Source organism: Aegilops tauschii, chromosome 3 (assembly GCF_002575655.3).
Source record: "Aegilops tauschii subsp. strangulata cultivar AL8/78 chromosome 3, Aet v6.0, whole genome shotgun sequence".
Classification (NCBI taxonomy): domain Eukaryota; kingdom Viridiplantae; phylum Streptophyta; class Magnoliopsida; order Poales; family Poaceae; genus Aegilops; species Aegilops tauschii.
The window spans coordinates 262,178,816-262,193,979 of NC_053037.3; positions in this window are offsets into that span (position 1 = coordinate 262,178,816).

The following is a 15,164-nucleotide window of genomic DNA, read 5'->3' on the forward strand; positions in this document are numbered from 1 at the left end:
TATCCCGCAAGGAAGAAGAACGAGTCCATGAAGAAGACAACCGGACGTAGTCGAACGAATCCTCACAACTCCGGAACGAAACCGAAGCTAACGAGAGAAGCAACCCGGAAAGAAACAAACAACATAGTAAACAACCACCACATACACATGGCATGATGCACAAACAAGTATGATGCATGTCCGGTTTAAAGAGGCATGGCATGGCAAAATGCACAAACAATACTACAAATTAAGTGAAGCTCAATATGCAACAAGTTGCATATTGAAGAAACACCACATTTAATTATTTAATTAACTCTCGGTTATGTACCCAACAATATTAAATGTTGATTAACATGGCAAGAGGTGAAGCATAAGTAAACTAACTATTCAGGAAAGTTTAAATGAGGCCGGAACAACAAACAATAATTCCGGAAAATCCCCATATGTCATTTAGCAATCTAAAGCAAACAACAATTTTAAACGTTTTAAATGTTGTTATCATGATGCGGATGACAAAGCAAGTTTTATGCAATAATATGAGAATGTTGTTATAAGCATGTTATGAAGCATTTGTCACCGTGGCGGAAGAAAGGGGTACCACGGCAACGAATCCGAAAATGATGCCACGGCAACATATCGGTTCCGGTAGCTCGCGGAGATACCGGTGCAAAAGAAGTGGGCGTGAGCGTGCCATGCAAGATGGTGGGGTGATCCCGGTTACCGGGTGTCCCACAAGACGGTGGCAAGGAAACGAGTGACAGCGTGCGACGAACAAGTCGGGCACGGTGCAAACGCAAGCAACTCATACAACACATGCATTCGTTCGCGGGAGGTCGTTCTCGGCGGTTATACCTTTGAAGCGTGTATTTCAGGGCGGTTCAAAATCATCGAGGGAAGTAGTGGTACACACGAAGGTAGTCGAACTTGACGGTTCCGTTACACGGGTCTTCGGCGACGGTAGTGGAAGTAGTGGCACACGTTCATTTTCGGAGAGGTACTTGACGAGTCCGAGGTCTCCAGGCGTAGTGGTACTTGGCGAATTCGGAGATGGCGGAAGACGAACTTGGCGGTCCTCGTTGACCTGGTACTTGGCGTATCCAGTCTCCGGGATCGTCGCGGTTCGGGCGTGTAGGCGAACGACGATGAAGCTGTTGGTCTTGCGTCGACAGCAACCGACAGCGAGGGCGCACGAAACAGCAGCAGGAGGCTGCAGAGGTGGCGACCATCTGGCTGTCACGGTCGCATGCAGCGCACCACAGGGAGATGACAAAGGCCTCGGGCATGAAGGCTTGAGCGTTGCAGGAGGAAGGGGCCGACGGGGTCGGGGCTGCATCTTGGCGATCCAGTGACAGCAGGGGATGGAGCTTGATGGAGGCGGAGCAGCGGTTGGTGGCGTGTGCGGGCGCCGTGTGGAGGTGCAGGAAGGCGGGTCCGCGGCATCCATGGCCTCAGCGAGGGGGTCGGGCGCGAGGCTCCTGTGGCGGCCATGGCTGCACGAGCTCGCGGACGGAGCTGCAGGCGCGAGCAGCCGAAGGAGGGCGTTGGCGCGGGAGGAGAAACAGGGCACGGCACATGGTGGTGCGGCGGGGTAGGAGAGGCCGGCGTGGTCGCGCGCGCAAGGCAGCAGCCTGCTTGGCAGCGGAGGACGCGGGCTTGCGGGAGCTTGAGGGACGGGGCAAAGGAGGTCGGCGGCGAGGATGACCGGGAGCAGGGCGGGCGAGGCGCGCGGCGCGAGGGCCCTGCTCCTCTGCGTGTGGCGGCGCAGGAGGACGAAGGGGAGAGGGTGGAGACCGAGAGAAGAGCGAGAGAGATGGGGATCAGGGCTGCGGCGGCGGGCAAAGGGAAAGAGCAAGACGAGCGAGAGGAGGGGCTCGGCCTAGGGTTTAGGTTAAGTGGGGCGGCTGGGCCTCGTGGCCTACTGGGTTCCTTTCTCCCTCTCTCTCTTAAACTTTCTTTAACAGAAAAGAATTAGAGAGAAGAAAAGAAAGAGAGGGTTAGGGAAAGAAGTTGGACATGGGGATTATTTTCCCGGACTCACATAAATGTGCTTGTTCCGAGAAAATAGAAAATTCCATGATTAAAAGATTTAAATTCAAACTCATTTGATTTGAATTCAAATGATTTGAATAGGAAGTGAGGGTTGGGACGGTCCAAAAATGTTCGGATTTTTGGTGGAGCTCCGGAATATGATGAAAAAAATATATGGCAAGGTTGGAGACCAAGAATTAAAATAACAACAGCATTGGGATAATTTGCAAGTGTGTTAAGGTGAATTCCAAATTAATGAAATATTAAATATAGCTCCCTAATATTGGGAGGATATGTTATAAAGAGAATTCACCCTTCCCTCGATTTAAATGGATCGACGATCCATACAATTTATTTAGTTGAGTTTTTGATGCAAAGATTAATGACATGATGGCATGATGACATGATGCAATGCAAAATAAATAGAGCAAGTAAAAGAAACTCACGGCGATCACGAAATATATGGAAGGCGTCTGGAGCGTCGGTCTCGGGGCGTTACAGCTTTTCTCCTGCGATGTTGGCTCTACTGCGCTGCTTGCTAGCTGTTGATGCTAATTGCTGCTGCTTGCCTACTGATGCTGCTTACTAGTTGTTGCTAATCGCTAGCTGCTGCTCGCGCATAGCTCCTACGGCTGCAGTTGTTGCCTCTGGCCAGGAGGCCGGCCCGATTAGATTAGTCTAAGATTAGTTACGTTGCATGAATTGTTTACTTAGTATTATGTGTGAATGACATATGGGTCCACTTAATTAGATTAGATAAATCCTTTTTGAAATTAATAAAGCAGTGACATGTGGGCCACCACCTCTGCTTTTGACCGGTCAAATTGACTTGGTCAACTCGGGTTAAAATTTATTAAATAATTTCAGGAAATGAATAACACTTAGAAAATTAATATAAAATAAACCATAACTCGGATTAAAAAGTTTGTACATGAAAGTTGCTCAGAACGACGAGACGAATCCGAATACACAGCCCGTTTTTCCACCACACATCCCTAGCATAGCAAACATGCAACTTTCCCCCTCCGGTTCATCTGTCCGAAAACGCGAAACACTGGGGATACTTTCCCGGATGTTTCCCCCCTTCGCTGGTATCACCTCCTACTGCGTTAGGTCACCTCTAGCACTGCGTATTGCCATGTTACGTTTTGTGATGCTTTGATTGCTCTGTTATTTATTCTGTTCCCCCTCCGTTACTTATTTCCGGTAGACCCCGAGGCTGCCGGTGACCCCCAGTTCGACTACGGTGTTGACGACCCGTCCTTCTTGCCAGAGCAACCAGGCAAGCCCCCCCCCCTTGATCACTAGATATCGCCTATTCCTTCTCTATACTGCTTGCATTAGAGTAGTGTAGCATGTTACTGCTTTCGGTTAATCCTATACTGATGCATAGCCTGTCATTGTTGCTATAGTTGTTACCCTTACCTGCTATCCTACTGATTAGTATAGGATGCTAGTGTTCCATCAGTGGCCCTACACTCTTGTCCGTCTGCCATGCTATACTACTGGGCCGTGATCACTTCGGGAGGTGATCACGGGTATATACTATATACTTTATATACATGACACATGTGGTGACTAAAGTCGAGTCAGCTCGTTGAGTACCCGCAAGTGATTCTGATGAGGGGGGCTGAAAGGACAGGTGGCTCCATCCCGGTAGAGGTGGGCCTGGGTTCCTGACGGCCCCCGACTGTTACTTTGTGGCGGAGCGACAGGGCGGGTTGAGACCACCTAGGAGAGAGGTGGGCCTGGCCCTGGTCGGCGTCCGCGGATACTTAATAATAACACGCTTAACGAGTTCTTGGTATTTGATCTGAGTCTGGCCATTTGGTCTATACGCACTAACCAACTACGTGGGAAAGTTATGGGCACTCGACGTCGTGGTATCAGCCGAAGCCTTCGTGATGTCAGCGACTGAGCGGCGCGCGCCGGATTGGAACGTAAGCCTACTCTTGTATTAAGGGGGCTAGTACCCGGATTGATCGATAAAAGGACGACCCGGAGTTGTACCTTGACCTTATGATAACTAGAACTGGATACTTAATAAAACACACCCTTCCAAGTGCCAGATATAACCCGGTGGTCGCTCTCTAACAGGGCGACGAGGAGGGGATCGCCGGGTAGGATTATGCTATACGATGCTACTTGGTGAACTTACCATCTACTCTCTCCTACATGCTGCAAGATGGAGGTGGCCAGAAGCGTAGTCTTCGACAGGATTAGCTATCCCCGCTCTTATTCTCGCATTCTGGAGTTCAGTCCACTGATATGGCCCTTTACACATATACCCATGCATATGTAGTGTAGCTCCTTGCTTGCGAGTACTTTGGATGAGTACTCACGGTTGCTTTCTCCCTCTTTTCCCCCCTTTCCCTTCTACCTGGTTGTCGCAACTAGATGCCGGAGCCCAGGAGCCAGACGCCACCGTCGACGACGACTCCTACTACACCGGAGGTGCCTACTACTACGTGCAGCCCGCTGACGACGACCAGGTGTAGTTAGGAGGATCCCAGGCAGGAGGCCTGCGCCTCTTTCGATCTGTATCCCAGTTTGTGCTAGCCTTCTTAAGGCAAACTTGTTTAACTTATGTCTGTACTCAGATATTGTTGCTTCCGCTGACTCGTCTATGATCAAGCACTTGTATTCGAGCCCTCGAGGCCCCTGGCTTGTATTATGATGCTTGTATAACTTATTTATGTTGTAGAGTTGTGTTGTGATATCTTCCCATGAGTCCCTGATCTTGATCGTACACATTTGTGTGCATGATTAGTGTATGATTGAATCGCCGGTAAGGGGCCGCACCACCACCACGCGTGTCGCCGGCCACTACCGCCGGGTCACCGGGCCATCGTCGAGCCGAGGTGCACCGCCGCGGCCCCCATGCCCCGGGCAGGGAGCCGCGCGCGCAGGGACACGCAGGCCCCACCACCCACCCGGCCAAGCGCCGGGGGCGCCCGTCAGCGGCGGCAGGGAGGAAAGGGGAAAGGGGGGTGGCCGAAGGTGGAGGGGCTCGCGCCGCCCCGGCCACCTCCTGGGGAGGCGGCACGGGGCGGATCCGGGAGGAGGGAGGGGGGCGGCCGGGGACGGCAGGGGCCTAGGAAGGCCGGCGGCGGCGGGGGGAGGGTGGGAGGAAACCTAGCTCACGGGGGAAAAAGGAGTCGGCGGCATGTCCATGGTTTATCTTCTTTTTTTCTCTAAAGAAGTAGACATTGCTTCCCCTCTAGTTCCTTCTCTAATTGCACATGCAGCCGCAACATTACCCTCAATTCTACCAAGGAGTGCACGAACATCTATTAAGTTTCTTCTATCAATAAATCAACAATAAATCAATGTATTCTCCTTCCCAAAACCAAAATGGGCATCCATCTTCCTACACACATGACCATCTCAATAAGTTATCGAAATTGAAATCGAACCGAATAGGTTGACAAAGCCAAATGAAAAAACAACATACCCCGTCGTTTTTCGCATTTGAAGAATACCCATCCGGGGTGGTTCGTGTGCTAGATGTTAGCCGCAGCACTGTCCGCGTGTAGTCGTCGCACTGTATGAGCGGTATCGGCGAGCCGTTGCGCGAGCGCCGAGCCCGGGCGACAGCCGGCCGAATCCTTGCCGGCAAACCGATGACGGTGGCTGGAGGACGAACCAGTACCTGCATGTGGCACTGTGGCTTTGTTGGGGCTGCGTGGGGTGCTCCCCGACCAATCCATGGCTTGGCGCAGCCACCGGTGGCCCGAAACGCCAAATCCGGCGGCCGCGACAAACAGCCGTGGATATGCAACTTTCCGGCCGATCGTGGTAGGAGGAAGTGGTGGACGACAATCTCGGGCGTGTGGCGGCCCGCCGACGTGATCCCGACGGCTGGTGAGGCCGGAATCGTTGGCGGCGGCCCGACGGCGGTGGGTAGGGAAAAGCGCGGGCTGAAATGTCCCCCTCCCCCCCCCCACACACACCACCAACCGCTACCGCTATATACAGGGCACCGGTGGAGCGACGGGGAGAACCCGCGTTTTCGCGGGTTGGGGTGAGAATTTTGCCGCGCCCCGCAAAAATTTTTACGGGTCGGACGCGTTTGCGGGGTATGATCGGGCATCATTTTCCGTGCGAACCTGTATTTTGACGGTTGTTTTGCGGGTCAGGGCATTATATGGGGTCTGGTAGCTGTGAGGGTGAATGGGAGGTTAGCAGCTGAAACACGCCATGTTCCTCTTCTTCCTCGGGAGAATTTGAAATTTGCCAATAGCTAGAAACCTAGATCTCGGTAGTTCACAGAAAGAGTACTTGACCTACCATGATACACACAACAAATTTGGAAGTCAAACTCCACACATAATCAACACTAGCCCTTGTCTACGATAAAGAAAAGAGATTGTACGAATAGTAATTTTGCGTTAGATCATATTAACTTTTTATCACCGTGACATATGTGATGCAATTACTATCAATAAAGCAATAATAACTAAGAACGCAGCCAGACTAACAACAAAGGCAATACAAAGCTTGAAACATGCAAATTGAGTGAATAAAACATGTTGGCATCTCATAGAGATGTTGAAGTATATGTGGATTGCACAACCTTCTTAGTTTGGACTTTTTGTTCTACTGCTTGTTGCATCTGTGTAGTGATCCGACCTCAGACGGTCAAATCTCTGTGCATAAGTGTCATCCCTGGATCGGTAAGGCTGACACACACAGTACTTGAAGGATTTATAACAGAGTGCAATCACAAACTTATTACATCGAATGTCTCAAAAGAGAACTTATTACAATAAATATGGCATAAGGCCATCTAAATAAGATAACAGCGGAAGGCTTGGAAGATAAAGTGAGTCCATCAACTCCAACGGCATAGCTGAGTGCACGACAACGACCTAGCGCACCTTACTCTTCGTCTGAAAAGTCTGCAACATGATATGTTGCAGCCCGAAAATGGGCCAGCACATGGAATATGCTGGCAATATAACACAGTAGAGCAATTGAATAGGTAAATGCTATCACTACATGCATATAAGGCTGGTGGAGGCTCTATGGTTATAATGTTTTGCGAAAAGCCAATTTTTTCCTACATCAAAGGAATATATTTGGTTTAACTATCATGGTAGTTGATAAACATTGAGAATGGTAAATACCCATCTCAATCCCAATTAAGTAATTAACAACCCAACAAATTAATTTAGAGTGATGAGATCAACATGCTAATCCAAGAACCAGATACTCAAGATGTCCATAACCGGGGACACGGCTAACCATGATTAGTTTGTACACTCTGCAGAGGTTTGCGCACTTTTCCCCACAAGACTCGATCTCCTCCGTTAGATTTCTCGCACTACATGTTGGTTGAGAAACGGATGACCGAGACAGTCTTTCAGAAGCATTAGCTCTTTACTCTGGGTGGACAGTTACACCTACTTTCCCCTACATCTGCTAGCCCACCACTGAAAGAGGTCATGCAACATACTCAACTATGCTAGAGCCCATAATAGCTTGTGGCTGCACACGGAAGTTTCTAGCATGAATAATCTTATGATCCCTTTGAGCCTGGGTGGCAAACCAAAAGGATAGCACTGGTATATCCCCAGGTATCCGCAACCAATCCACCCGGATGTGTGTTTAAGTAGCCACCTTAAGTTAACCATTAATTAACAATCTCACATCCGTCATGGATACACTCAAACCCAATCCACGTCTACGAGCATAGCATAGCAACATAAGCATAACGTAGAAGTAACTCCCGAGGGTTTGATAATAAAAGGGCAATATGTTCTACCTCATCAACTACTTCCCAATACCCACAAGTTATCAAATCCTACTCATGCAATGTTTGAGGGTTGTAACTAATGCATAAAAACTGGGTATGAAAAGAGTACGATCAATGTGTTACTTGCCTTGATGACGATCTGCAAACCCTAGAGACTCGTAGTAGCACGCTTCGCACTCCGGGAATTCTATCGCAAACAAACAATAGCATACATAAGCACTCAAGCATAGATGCACGGGTAAAACTCAAATAAGAAGATGCAAACTGAAGGTTCAACTGAAGAGCTTCGATTTGCAAAAAGAATCGGTCAAATCGGAGCTACGGAACTGAAACTACGATTCAAAGAACTTCGAATTCAAATCTGCTTGAAACCAAATTTTAAATAGTCAAAACCTTATTCAACTTGATTAAACAGAAAGAGGGGCTCGGGACGAAAATTTTGGCGTTGGTTTCACTGGATTTGGACGAACGGTTAAAAAGTTACGAGGGTTTGAAGATCAGGGGCTAATCTGTGCTAAAAATAATCGCAGATAGGTCCCTGGCGAAAATAAACAGAAAAAGAAAAAACTATCGGACGAACGTTCGCTAACAGAGACAAACGGGCGAATTCGTTCGTTAAAACGAACGAATGAACGAACGCTAAATAACTAAACCGAAGAAAAACCGAACCGATCTAAAATAACAATAAAGAAAAAAACCGATCTAGGGTTTTAAGAAAACTGGACGGTTTTTACCTAAAAACCAAAAAGAACCAGCGGCGAGATCCGGCAGCTTCCGGCGAGACGGGCGGCGAGGCAAGGCGCGGCGCGGGCGGCGTAGTGCGGCGCGGCGACGGCTCGGCGGGCGCCGGCGCGGCAGGCAGCGGCAGGCGGCTCGGCGGCGCTGCTGCTGCGGCGGGCGGGGTGGCGATGTGGGGCCGGGGCCGGCAGCTTTTAAAGGGGTCGAGGGGGAGGGGTGGCTTGGGGAGGGGGCAAGGCGGCGGCGGTGTCCGAGGTGGCGACGACGGCGTGTGGGAGTCGGTCTTCGGCTTGGGGTCGGGGGCGACGCGGTGCTGGGCCGGCTGGGCTTCGACCAAGTTCGGTCCGGGAGTTTTTTTTAATGAATTTCCGCCGAAAAGGAAAAATCCTAAATAAAAAAATTCTAAAAATGCCAAAAACAATTTTCACCGTCTAACTAAAATATTTAGAACTAAGTGAACTTTTTCTTGGCCTAAAAATGCAATTTTGGAAAATGCATATTTTTCTATTTCAAATAAAATAGCAATAAAATCCAAATAAAATATTTATTTGATTTTAACATTTTTCCTCCAATATTTCTTTTATTTTGGAGAAGTCATATTATCTCCTCTCATTTATTTTTATATTGGAAATATTTTTTTCGGAGAGAAAAATATTTAAAACCAAAATGATCCTCTTTTCATTATTTGAGAAAATTCAAATATGAAAATAATAAAATCCCCAACTCTCTCCGTGGGTCCTTGAGTTGCTTAGGATTTTTAGGATCCAAAATAAAATGCAAATCAAATATGGTATGCATATGATGACCTATGTATAACATTCCAAATTGAAAATTTGGGATGTTACAAACCTACCCCCCTTAAGGTGAATCTCGCCCTCGAGATTCGGGTTGGCTAGAAAATAGGTGTGGGTGGTCTTTCCGTAGATCATCCTCTCGTTCCCAGGTGGCCTCATCCTCGGTATGGTGGCTCCACTGAACTTTGCAAAACTTGATAACCTTGCTGCATGTGACACGGCTGGCAAACTCGAGAATCTTGACTGGTTTCTCCTCGTAGGTCAGATCACTATCCAACTGTATTGCTTCCAGGGGCACTGTATCACTCAGAGGAATATCGACCATCTCTGCGTGGCACTTCTTTAACTGGGAAACGTGAAACACATCGTGAACTCCTGACAGTCCTTTGGGTAACTCCAACTTGTAGGCCACTTCTCCCATACGTTCCAAAACTCGGTATGGTCCTACAAATCTCGAGGCTAACTTTCCCTTAACTCCAAAATGTTTAACTCCTCGCAGAGGTGACACTCGAAGATATGCTCTGTCTCCGATTTCATAGACTACCTCCTTGCGTTTTGAATCTGCATAACTCTTCTGCCTGGACTGAGCTACCTTCAGTCTATCTCGAATCAACTTAACCTTCTCTTCTGACTCTTTGATCAAATCTGGTCCAACCAACTGACGGTCTCCAACTTCATCCCACATCAACGGTGTCCTGCACCTCCTTCCATACAAAGCTTCGAAAGGTGCCATCTTTAAACTGGCTTGATAACTGTTGTTGTATGAGAACTCTGCGTAGGGCAAATTATCATCCCAACTAGATCCATAATCTAGCGCACAAGCCCTCAACATGTCCTCCAGAATTTGACTGACTCTCTCGGTCTGTCCATCTGTCTGCGGATGAAAAGCTGTACTGAACTCTAACCTGGTGCCCAAAGTCTGGTGCAACTGATGCCAAAACTTTGAAGTGAACTGTGTTCCTCTATCTGATACGATGGTCCTCGGAACTCCATGCACACATACGATCCTGGTCATATATATCTTGGCCAACTTCGAACTCGTATAGGTGGTTTTCACTAGGATAAAGTGAGCTACTTTGGTCAAATGATCCACCACTACCCAGATAGAATCATATCCCGATCGGGTCTTGGGCAATCTGGTGATGAAATCCATGCCAAGTTTATCCCATTTCTATTCGGGTATTGGCATAGGCTGCAGTAATCCTGCTGGCTTCTGATGTTCTGCCTTCACTCTCTGACATACATCACACACGGCTACATACTCGGCAATATCCTTCTTCATACCAGTCCACCAGAAACGCTCCTTCAAATCCAAATACATCTTGGTGTTTCCGGGGTGTATCGAGTATGGCGAGTCATGAGCTTCCTCAAGTATCAACTTCCTGATCTCCACATTATTGGGCACATAAACACGGTCCTCAAACCACAAGGTGCAGTGGTCATCCTCACGAAAACCTTTGGCTTTTCCTTTGCTCATCTTCTCCTTTATCTCAGCAATCTCTTTGTCATCCTTCTGAGCTTTTCGAATCTTTCCCAATAGTGTTGACTGAACTTCCAATGCTGCAACAAAACCTCTAGGGACTATCTCCAAACGAAGCTCCCTGAGATCTTCGGCTAACTCCTTTGGCAATCCTCCGCTTACGAGGGTATTGGCATAACTCTTCCGGCTCAAAGCGTCTGCTATGACATTGGCCTTTCCTGGGTGATAATGCAACTTCATATCATAATCCTTTATAAGCTCCAACCATCTCCTTTGCCTGAGATTCAGCTCCTTCTGTGTGAAAATGTACTTCAAACTCTTATGATCCGTGTACACATCACAACGATTTCCAATAAGAAAATGTCTCTAGGTCTTGAGCGCATGCACTACAGCTGCTAATTCCAAATCATGCGTGGCATAATTCAACTCATGCGGTCGAAGCTGACGTGAGGCATATGAAACAACTCTTCCGTCCTGCATAAGTACACCCCCAAGTCCTAAGCGAGGTGCGTCGCAATACACTTGGAAATCCTTGCGTGTATCCGGCAGAATCAGCACTGGGGCTGTAACCAAATGTTTCTTCAGCTCCTGAAAACTTGCCTCACATTCATCTGTCCATTTGAACTTGGTGTCCTTCTTCAACAACTCCGTCATGGGCTTCGCAATCTTAGAGAAATTCTCAATGAATCTCCGGTAGTATCCTGCGAGTCCAAGAAAACTGCGGATCTCTCCAACTGAGGTGGGTGCCAACCACTCAGTGACAGACTGAACCTTGGTAGGATCCACTGCTATACCTTCTCCTGATATAACATGTCCAAGAAATCCTACTTCCTTCAACCAAAACTCACACTTGCTGAACTTGGCGTATAACTGATGTTCCCTGAGCTTCTCGAGAACTAAACGCAAATGCTCCTTGTGCTCCTCTTCATTCTTCGAGTATACCAAGATATCATCAATGAACACCACAAAAAACTTATCCAAGAACTCCATGAACACCTTATTCATCATACTCATGAAATAGGCTGGGGCGTTAGTCAATCTGAATGACATAACCGTGTACTCATATAGCACGTACCTTGTGGTGAAAGCTGTCTTAGGTATATCCTGTTCTCGGATCTTGATCGCAAATCGATCTTGGAGAATACTTTAGCTCCTTGCAGCTGGTCAAACAAATCATTGATCATCGGCAGTGGGTACTTGTTCTTGATCGTCACTTCATTCAACGCACGATAATCAACAACCATTCTCAACGATCCATCCTTCTTCTCAACCAAGAGCACTGGGGCTCCCCATGGTGACAAGCTTCGTCGAATGTCACCTTTCTCCAATAGCTCCTTGATCTGCTTCTTAATCTCCTCCAGATCATTTGCGGGCATCCGGTATGGTCTCTTCGATATTGGTCCGGTGCCTGGCAACAGCTCTATCAAAAACTCAATGTCTCGATCCGGCGGCATGCCTGGTAGTTCCTCTGGAAATACATCTGGGTGATCCTTCACTACAGGCACTTCCTCCTGAACAACTCCTAAGAGGGAATTTACTTGGGTCCTCCTTGCTACATGTCTGGATACATACTTGATACTTTTTCCCTCCGGTGTGGTGAGCAGAATTGACTTACTGGCGCAATCGATGTTTCCTCCATACATCGATAGCCAATCCATTCCTAGTATCACATCCAATCCTTGTGACTCCAGAATTATTAAGTCTGAGGGGAAAACATGCCTACCTATGGTCACTGGCATCTGAAAACATCCTTGGCTTGCCATATACTCCGCTCCTGGCGAGCTTACTAACATGGGTGTCCTAAGAACTTTGGTGGGCAACTTATACTTATCCACAAATCCACATGAAACGTATGAATGCGATGCACCAGTATCAAAATGAATGATTGCAGTAAATGACTTAACCAAAAACTTACCGATAACTGCATCTGGCTCCTCTTCAACCTCCTCCACGTTCACGTGGTTCACTTGTCCCCTGTTGAAAAGGTTGGACTTCTTCCCAGAGCTTCCTTTGCCATTTACATTCTTTGCTTCAGGACACTCATTGGCATAATGTCCAGTCTTCCCGCACTTGAAACAAGTAATGTGACTTTGGTCCTTCTTGGCGGGTGTGGCTGGGTTAGAGCGGTTCTGGTTGCTGCCTGCTCCATTCCCATTTCCATTCTTGGGGCCACCGTGGTCATGCGAACTTCCTCCATTGTGAGTATGGCCTCCATGGTTATGGGTATAACCTCTCGAGTTCGGGGTAAAACGAGGCTTCTGCTGAGTTCCTGAATTGTACTTCCCTTGTCCATACTTCCTTTTGCGGCTCTCAATCTGCTGTTGCTTCCCTTCAATCATAAGTGCCTTGTCTACCAACTCCTGGTAGTTGTTAAATGTTGCCACCATTAACTGCATATATACTCATCTCATCATTCAGCCCTTCCATAAACTTCTCCTGCTTCGCGGCATCTGTGGCCACATCATCTGGGGCATAGCGAGCTAACTTACTGAACTCATCCACGTACTGCCCCACAGTACGGTTTCCCTGGCGTAAGTTGCGAAACTCACGCTTCTTCATACTCATAGCTCTAGTTGAGACATGTGCTGTGCGGAATGCTTGCTGAAACTGATCCCAAGTGATATTGGCTATAGGGAAAGTGGCTGTGTAATTCTCCCACCATGAGGCTGCGGGTCCATCCAATTGATGTGCGGAAAAACGCACCTTCTCAGCATCTGTGCAACCTGCGGTGGTCAACTCCCTTCCAATCCTGCGTAGCCAGTCATCAGCAACTATTGGCTCGGTGCTACTGGAAAACACCGGCGGCTGCAACCTCAGAAAACATGCTAGGTTGTCAACTGGAGGTGGTGGTGGTGGGTTGTTGTTGTTGTTGCCTTGGTTCTGGACTAGTAACTGCATCAAGGCATTCTGCTGTTGGATCAACTGGGTGAGCTCCGGTGGGAAGACAAATCCGGGGTCACGTCTCGGAGGCATCTGATGGGTTTAGAGGGGAGAGATTAGAATAGAATGAGGTCTAGTGAGAAAGCACTACCCATATGCACATGAGACAAACACATTCATTTCACACCAAATCAATTCCAAACAAGGGCATACAATCGATCTAACTATCGTTACAGTGCTCGGACTACTACTATATACATGGGGAAATACTACTAATAATATGGTGGTCTACTAGAAATTTTGATCGGTGGAAGACTCCATGATATCCGCTCCAGCTTCGTCTTCGTAATCATCATCACTACTGTTGGGGTCGGAGTCGGTGTCGTCGATGATGATGTAGTCTTCAGAACGGATGTCGTCGGGGTGGTCGTCATCTCCTCCTGGCGTGGGGTCTCCCATGAACACTCCTAGCTTCCTTGTCAGGTCGTCATTCTTCTCCACTAGTATTGCGATTTCCTCCTCGTATCCGTCGCGTGTAGACTTGAGTTCCTCTTCAAGCTCCATGTTCCTGGACATCACCTTCTTCAGGTCTATCATGCTTGCGCACATTTGGTTCTCCTGGTGACGAATGTGCTGGTTTAACTCCTGGATGAAAGCTGCAATGGACCTGTCCCTCCTGGTGCTGATCATCTCCCATTGCTCATCTCGGCGCCCACATATCTGGTAGATAGTGTCCTTAAGATCCTTGTGATAAACCTCGCCGATGCGTCCCATGGCGATGTGAGCTGCCAAGCTCTTTCCTAGACTCCAGGTTGGTGCATCAAAGAAAAACTCTATGGGCTCAGTAACTGGCGTGAATGTCCTTCCTGGAACTTGAACTCGAATCATCCAACGCTCCTCTTCTGGTAAAGTGGCGGTGTAGGTCCCGGCGAAGTTTGGAATTCCTATGTTCAGGTACCTAGTGACTTCCTTCAAGTGTCGTCCAAAAGGTGTGTCTTCATTCGGTTGTGCAAACTTGTTCCTTGAGTCCGCCATCCTATAGAGTAGAAAATGGAGAGGAGTCAGAAATGAGTAGAGAAGAGTGACCTATGGCTTAACTTAGTGGTCGTTTCCTACAATCAGCGTGTGCTCTGATACCATCTTGTAGCGATTCGACCTCAGACGGTCAAATCTCTGTGCATAAGTGTCATCCCTGGATCAGTAATGCTGACACACACAGTACTTGAAGGATTTATAACAGAGTGCAATCACACACTTATTACATCGATGTCTCAAAAGATAACTTATTACAATAAATATGGCTTAAGGCCATCTAAATAAGATAACAACGGAAGGCTTGGAAGATAAAGTGAGTCCATCAACTCCAACGGCATAGCTGAGTGCACGACAATGACCTAGCGCACCTTACTCTTCGTCTGTAAAGTCTGCAACATGATATGTTGCAGCCCGAAAACGGGCCAGCACATGGAATATGCTGGCAATATAACACAGTAGAGTAATTGAA